Consider the following 8,379-nt stretch of genomic DNA (forward strand, 5'->3'; position numbering starts at 1 on the left):
TGCTCAGGAGAGATGTCAGGCACAAACCAGGTTCATCTCCTGTCTCTGGGATGCAGTTTGCTGTATGTGGTGATCACTGCTCAGGGGTGGAGCACAGATAGACATTCATATATGTGTACATATGCGTATATATGTATATGTATTGGGTCTATATATCAGACAATTTGTACTATTTTATTATGCCTAATTTTAAGCTTGTAGCAGCTGAGACTTCAGGTGGGTGCAAGCACCTGAGAAATAACGTGTATAATTGCTCATCAAGAATTGTTATTAACTCCCCTTTGCGGGTAGGTGGACTGAAGCAAAGCTCAGGTAACGTGACTGAGGGAACATTGACCCTCCTTGGCAACAGGAAGAAAAAACCTAAGAAGTGCAGTGGAGGTCACTGGCTCTGCTCTGAGGCCACATGCAGCCTTTCATGTTTTACAGCTGCAACAGAAAATGAGTTCCCAGCTTTCTAGATGTGCTCCCTGCAACTTGAATTTCATGCCTGTCAACATTTCCCAGTTTGAGGCAGAAATCTCCCAGCTGACATCCTGTTTCCTAGATACAGATCCTGAAAGAAGGATCCACCTGGAAGTGGATTTTTCTGCTGGAAAATACAAAGCTGTAAGAGAAGAGCTAAGTTGTTTTAAGTGGGGAGAGCCAGAGAGAGGGAAGCAATGACTAATACAAGGTTAGTGGCTCAGTGAAGGAAGGTTACAGAGGTGCAAGCAAAAGTGGGAAAATATGTGCAGAAAATGTAGAAAGTAGAGCATGGCCAAAAAATACAGAGTTACACCCAACAGGAAACTGTACATAGCTCTGAGACATACCAGAGAAAGCAGAAGATGTGTTAACAGAGAGGAAAGTGAAGAAGAAAACACCAGACATCACCAGCCGGCATCATCTTGACTGAGAAATTTGCAGACGAGTTTGTCAGTGCCAAGAAAACACAGCGCTGGGGATTCAAAAGGCACTTTGGTATCAGGCTCTGACCCTTTTGGCCCTGAGCCCTTCTTGACTTCTGACAAGCACCGCTCGCTGCAGTGAGGATACCATGGAGAGCACAACATATTTTGTGTTCTCTTGGGCCACATACGCTTTTTCTTCAAAACGACTGTTGTCTCTCAGCTTTTTCCCTGTGAGGAAATAACCTTCCCTTCGACCAAAGAACACTGTTTCCTGTCTACTGCCTGCACACCATTACAGCATTTCCCTTCCCCGGGGGACCATGGCTCTGAGCATGCTCCAGAAAGGGGCTGCCCTGCAGCACTGGGAAAAAAATGGGCTTTTGGTCCTGAGCACAACCTTAGTAGCACCAAGAGAAGAGCAGAGAAATGTCCCCATCATCAGCAATGCCAGGGCTGCCATCCTGCACCCACCCTAGCACAGAGGCTGAACAATGTGCTCTGCAGTCAAGCCAACATCTACGAACATTAAGTGTTGCCCATGGTTGCTGCTGCAGAACTGGCGTGTCTCTGCCTGGATGTATGCACCTGTTTCTGTGCAGATTTAATAACACAGGGCAAAATCCTGCTCTCACCAGCAGCTGAGTAAGTCTGGAGATGCTGCCGAAGGTCATGGGAGGGTGCCAGGTATGTAGACGTTTTCATATGAAGTGGTCAGCAGAAGTGAGGCTGCTGTGTCCCTGCAGAAATCATTTGGCACTAGATAGAGGAGCTTTGCTTAAGGCAGCCTACTTTTGTATAGCTCTCTCTGGAAATGTAGATAAAAACCATTTCATACTGGAAAAAAGCCCTGTTAGCTTTTGGCGCTTTTCATCTTCCATTTCCAAGCAACTGGCCAGATTCTGAACTTGGTTGCGTCTGGGGCAAGGAAAATGGTACAAAATGGAGTGGCATCAGGGAGTGCCTCCAGTTTTCTAACCATAATAAAACTCATTTTTATACTCTTCTTTGGACATTGGTGGCAAAAATCCTGCTCTCTGCTACTAGAGAGTTGAAATCTGGAATGACGATTGCGTCAGTGGAAGGAAGCCAGATTTGCAATGCTGTAAGCGAGCAAAAGATCTGACTGACAATCAAGATGCAACATTATAATGAAACTTTTGGGGTTGTTTCCTTTTTAATTGTGTCCTAAGTCACTGGGCCGCGTTCTGATTTCACTTACACTGAGCTATGGCTGACTTTAGGATGCCTCTCATGCAGCAGCAGCGGCATAAGCGTGCCCGAGATAAAACTCAGCCTTCTAGTTTTCCATTCCCCTCCTAAATACAAATTTCAAGGTGGTAATAAATACTGGAACAAAAAAGATATGTAATTTTAGTGACAGAGAAGCAAATTGATGCTGAGTATATGTGACACTTTTTCAATTTTCCTCTTGTTTTTCCTGATAGTGTTTTGTGCTAAACATTACATTTGCAGATGCAAAATTTAAAGAACACTTTATCTTCCGCATTGAGAAACACAACATGTAATTTGCGGCTTCAGCCAAGAGTGATGGCCTTATTAGTAATGGGAATTTACTGATTAACTGCTGTTAGCAAAACATCATCTTCAAACCCGTTAGTCTGAAACTGGCAGCCACTCTGTCGGCAGGAGCTTTTTTATTTCATCTCAGGGGAGTTCTGTAGAAATATTTCTCATTTAAACAGCTTTAGCCTTCGCCTTTCAGTAATTTTTATGGTCTCAACTAATAGGTTAACAATTGGTTAAGAGCAACTATCAGCTTAATGTCAAGTCATTCACAGGGAAAAGTTCAAGGAGAGAAGTAACACTATTTCAAAACATGGTTTATTATCAAACAAAGAGCTCCTGTCAGTGTGGAAAGCCAGAGGGGTAAAAATTAATGCAACAGAGAAACTGAAAAACCAGCAATGGGGGGCAAAAGCCTGGGGTCTGAGTGGGGCTGGGAGAGGTGCCAGGGGGGCTGGAGGCACCGCAGTGCCTGGGGGGTACCTGCACTGCCAGAAAGCACGTGTTTGCAGGGTGGCAGAGCTTCACTCCTTGCTGCAGCTACTCCTAAAGTGCTGGCAGGGGGAACCTACATTGCTGTGGTCACTGCTCTTCACTTGTGCTTCAGGTCCCTGCAGTAATGCCAGGTTCAGAGAGTGTGCTTTACCCTAGCTCCTAGCTTCAGGATCATGTCCTCCCACAGACCATCACTGTCTCCTCTCTCCTTGTTCATAGTTCCTTCACCAGCTCATCCCACATTTTATTCTCTCTTCTTTTTTTTTTTTGTTTTGTTTTGTTTCAGTGTTTTCTCTTTTTGCTTACAATTCCTGTCTTTCCAATTTTCTCCCAGTCTCAAGCAATACGATTAGCCTTTCACCAGCTCCCAGTCTCTCATTTATGTCCAGGCTTTTGTCCATTCTCCTACCACCCTGTCCCTCAGCCCCAGCTCTCTACCCTTGCTTAGGACGCATCTTTCTCCTTCATGCTTTCTAGGCACCAGCAGGGCACTGAGCAAGTCTACAAGGGATATATATGTTCTTCCTCTTAGCTTCTATGCCAGATGTCACAGTGGTCTACACACAGCTGGGAAGGAAAGTCCTGCTCAGCCACTGGTGGTGTGTGCGCAATCAAGATGGCATTGCCAGATAGATCCGCTCAGTAGAACAAGTCTCGTTGCCAGGGCATTAACGGAGATTGATTTCCCCCCACCAAGAGCCCTCGCACAGACATATCTTGGAATTATTACGGGGTTGGATATGTGTGCCTTGCTCCCTCCAGAGTAAATCTCTGCTAAACTGGAGCTCTCTCATCTTTCTCCTGCATGTGCAGACTGAGTCAAGCCCATGGGAAGCAACTTCTATGTCCCAATAACTTCTTCCAGCTTAATGACTGACAATGACTCATCTTGCCTGGACATAATTTTTAACCAGAAGTTTTCTTCAGAATGCAGACAAATGAAAATCCTTCTTCACAGGTGTGTTCAGGGTAAATGACCATGGCAAAGAAGGGCAGGCTTTCCTTACAGAGATCTGAAAAGGCTGAAAACCCCTGGCATGTTACATTCCCCTTTTGTCTGGTAGTACCAGATAAACAGTCTATGCAGAGGGCTGCATGAAAACTTCATTACCTGCCACATTCCAGCTCTTGGACCACAGGTTCCTGACAGATGTGCTAGAGATAGACAGCTGTATGAGCCAGTGACTGACTGGTCCTATATGGGGCAAGTTCTTATAAGGGGAAGGACAGTCAGGCCACTACTGCCATCCCACCAGGTAACTAGGGAAAGAAAAAAGTCTGCTGTATTTGCAGAATAATTATTAAGTGTGTCCAGATCTTTCATTTGCTTTGCACTACCAGTTTTGTCAAATGGTGTTTCTTTCTTTCTCTCTCTGCATGTGTATTTTTTACACACACACGTATGTTTATCCACTGCTCAGGATTTAAATCCTGATTTGCGAGCTGTGCAAGGCCAGAATGATGATGTCTTATTTCCTTGTGTGATTCCTCACGGAGCTGGGATGTGAGCCCCAACTGGGATCTTTAGACAGAACAGTAAATTAAACTGCTGCATGGTGCATGTTATTCAGTGATCTTCAAGATCAGTGCTGATTTCCTGAAGTCCAGTGTACTCTACACACTTTTTGTAATCAAAGGAAGGAGCTGTCTCCCTCCCCCCAGTATTTATTACAGACAGTGTCTGAGCTTCAAACCAAGGCAATGGAGCACTTTGTAGACACATAAACCAACGATGAAGCTAAATTGCTTCACCTCAGAAACCAGGCTCTAAATGACTTCAGACAGCTTCTAAATACATTCTTTCTGGCTTTACAGTCTGGAGATAAAAGAACTGTCTGGTTAAATAAAGGCAAATTTCTTCTATCCAGAAGAGCCAACAGGCTGCACTTGATTTTTTAGTGGCACAAGGGAGGTATATATCTGAGGTCAGGTTTGTTGTATGAACTGGGTCCTAATGCAGTGATCCACCAGGAATGTGAGCACCTGTACCAAGGGGGAGGACCCTGTGGTTATCTGCAGGAGTTGGCCCAGGACTTCCTGCTGATTCTGCCAAGGCCTTTGGCCCCTTGGTGCCAGGATGTGTGCTTTCCTGCTCTTTCTCCTGTCCCTTGAAAGGAGGTGCAAGCCGCAAGCCACAGCCGGGGATGAACAGCAACAGGATTGCTATGTATCTCATGAGTCTTCATTTTTGGTTTTAGTGTGGGAAGGAATAGCGTAAGAGGAAACAACTTTAACACATTTTTTTTAAGTCTACCTTAAATTCAGAATGCAGAAAGAGGGGCCAGAATCAATGAAATCAAGGGATGACCTGAACCCACTTTTCTTTAGTAGTCCCTGGGATATGTTCATCTACCTTTTCTGTAGCATTAGATTTTGCACCTGATTTCTATCCGATTACAGAGAGCAATAAGAAGATAGGACCCAAAGGCTATTATCCAGGGGCTTATTTTCTCTTTCGCTGACGTGGATGGCAAATTGACTTCCAGGGAAACTTCATCATGCTGTAGTGTTGATAGCGTCGGAGAGGAAAGTGTAATTAAAGAGCAAAAAAAGAGGGAAATCATTCAGTGCAATGTATTTCTTGGCTGGCTAGAGCTGACTCTACGTAACAGGCAAAGCATTTCTTATTTTCTAGGGGAAGTTTTTTAATGGTAGTTGAGCTGGGATTTTTTGGCTCTTTTTCAGGCTTTTTATTGGGACATTGCTAGAGTATTCCACTAGCTGCCAGTGTGTAAAGTGGGCAGATCAACCTTGAAATATTATGGTCTTTGGATAAATTTTGCTCTTGTTTTCGCCCCAGTGTAAATGCAGTAAAACAGTAACGACTTCAGCTGAGCCACTTCAGATTTACATCAGGAAAAATGACAGCAGAGCCTACCCATGCAGATGCAGCCTGAGGGATTAGGAGTCTGTGTGTTGTACGCCTACTTCCAATTGACACCCTAGCCTTAATTCAGTGGAGAGCCAAAGAAACTGCTTGCCCTGCAAATGAGCATGGATGCTAATGTATTGCAGTAGGGATTTATCAACAGGCTGACACCTCAGTATCCATTGCTTATTTGCATAGCAGAGAAATTTGAATAAAAATGTGAGATTAGCTCTGCAGTGGTCAGGATAGGGTGTAATCTTGACATCAGCAGGGCTGGAGGCTCAGCCACAGAGCATTTGGTAGGTTAAAATTCTTTGTACATCTGTGGACACTGCAGGTGTGTAAAGACTGAGAGCAGGCCCTTATTTAAAAAATACAGTTTATTAGATAAAACATACATAGAACCAAGTAAATGCAATTCTTTATTAAAAATACAGAAATAATTTTGCAATAGTAAAAGAAAGTACTGTCTTTTTCTATGAAACATAAATCTGAAGGTTTGGGACCTTACTTTATCACAGCTGGTCCCCCTCTATACTACATTCTTAAAACATACTGCATCAAATTGTGAAACCCAAGCAAAAGTCTGTTGTACAAAATTAAGAACATTTAAACCAGTAATACTCAGCTTAGTTAAGATGCAAACAGGAGCATACAGCACACAGAACAGTCAATATACAGCTATACATTAAAACATGCCTCTAAGTAGTGACAGAATCCACTGGAAGGAATAAGTTACAAATGATAAAAAAACAATGTCTGGAGAAATAAAAAAGGAATCACAGTTTGACACTATATTTGTTAAATGGTTGCATATGCATTGAAACACTGTACATATTAAGGATGAATATGTTGGACCCACCAGTACACAACATGCTAAATTGGCAGTTATTATTTCGTTTGGATGTATGAATATGTATGAGGTGTACATATGGTGGGCAGATACGTATCTGTGTACATACATCAGACCTGTGTGTATGTACACATAGAAGGGCCTACCCCTCCATAGCTGAAGACAGATCACTTCAATAAAACCCTCCGAGGCAGGGTGAGAGCAATACTAATATGCTGTTTGTCATCATCGTGCTGCTCCTGGGACTCCAGGCATTTTATTCGTATGTTATTCTCACTGTAAGTTCCACATTCATTTTACCTCGGTTCTCCCTTGTTTGCATATTTGCAAAGTGAATACAAAACTGTTCAATATAATGCAATGTTCACTGTTGGAGATGATTTATTAGGGGAGGTTTTGATAGCTGAGGAACAGCAAAATATTAAAGGATTTGCATTGCTTTTCCAATAGGTGGAACTAAGGGGCAGATGTCTTGTACCTGATTATTGTTAGCATCATATGGTAATCCTGGCATAACTAATAACATATCCTATATGTCATCTTCAGTAAGAATTCTTGGTTGAAAATGGAGAAGGTTTACATTAAGAGAAGTCATAGGCATCTAAGCCCACATAGGCATCTAAGCAACCCAAATAGTGTATCGCCTCCTGACAATCGTAGAAAAATAAAGTAATGCTAAAATATGGTGCTAAGTAAAATAAATGGAGAGCAGAATGAACATTAAGTGAAAAAATTACTCAGGCTTCACAGAATTAGAAATTGCCTAGATTCAGAAAAGCACACTGAGCAGTCAACTTGAAACAGAGCTTGAATCTCATGGCAGTGATACAAAGGTGCAGGCTTGGCACCAAATGGCACAGAACTGCATTGCTGCACTGGGATCTTGAGGTTGTCATAGGGTAAAGATGCTTTTTTGTTCCTCTCTCATCAAAAGAAAGCAAAGTAAAAAAGTGCTAAGGCAAAGATGTGTAAAAGATGGATACAGAGATCCTGACTGTTCTCTCACCAGTGAGTGTGACAGCGGTACCATCTCACTGACGCTGGTGGTGACAGTCTAGATTTATATCAGCGTCAGAGAAGAAGCAGCCTAGGAAGGTTTACACAGCAAGACATGATTGAGACACCCTGGAAAACAATGGTGGGTGCACTGAGGTGAGTTGACACGGTCTTTTCTCTCCAAGAGGGCACCCAGGCAGCATCACCTGTGTCGCAGACCATAGGGCTGAACTAACAATGTTATACTGGCAGTGAAATAAACGCAACTGCCTCTTGCTGTCAAGAAGAGAGTAGGAACCTGGTGACAGCATGGCAGCGCTGGCTGGAGTAAAACCAGGCAGAATGGCGAGAACGAGTGGGACAGTCTGAGCCAAGGACTTTCAAAATACACCAGCCTTATATATACTTCACATTGAGTCACAGGACCTAGGACTGAAGTCAGCATCATTCAAACCTCTAATCTCATCATGATAGAACACTTTTATTAAAAAAGGAAATCTCATTATTTACATCCTGTTTTTATTATACACGCAGGCAGGTAGAGGAAGCCTGGTGAGGTAGTGTATGTGAGTTTATGTCTCTGTTTTGGTAATAGCCACGGAGGAGAAACCCATGCCTTGTGCTGGACTGGCTCCTGTACTTCCTGTGGGATTTGGATGAGAGCAGTCACAAATTCATTATTCTAATGATGTGAGGTGTGGAGATATGTCTAGCAACAGTAAGTGGTATAGGCTGCAAGAAATTTGGGA

The sequence above is a fragment of the Pezoporus occidentalis genome, unplaced genomic scaffold (genome assembly GCF_034315485.1).
Source record: "Pezoporus occidentalis ecotype Australia unplaced genomic scaffold, CSIRO_AGI_Poc_V1 ctg109, whole genome shotgun sequence".
Classification (NCBI taxonomy): Eukaryota; Metazoa; Chordata; class Aves; order Psittaciformes; family Psittacidae; genus Pezoporus; species Pezoporus occidentalis.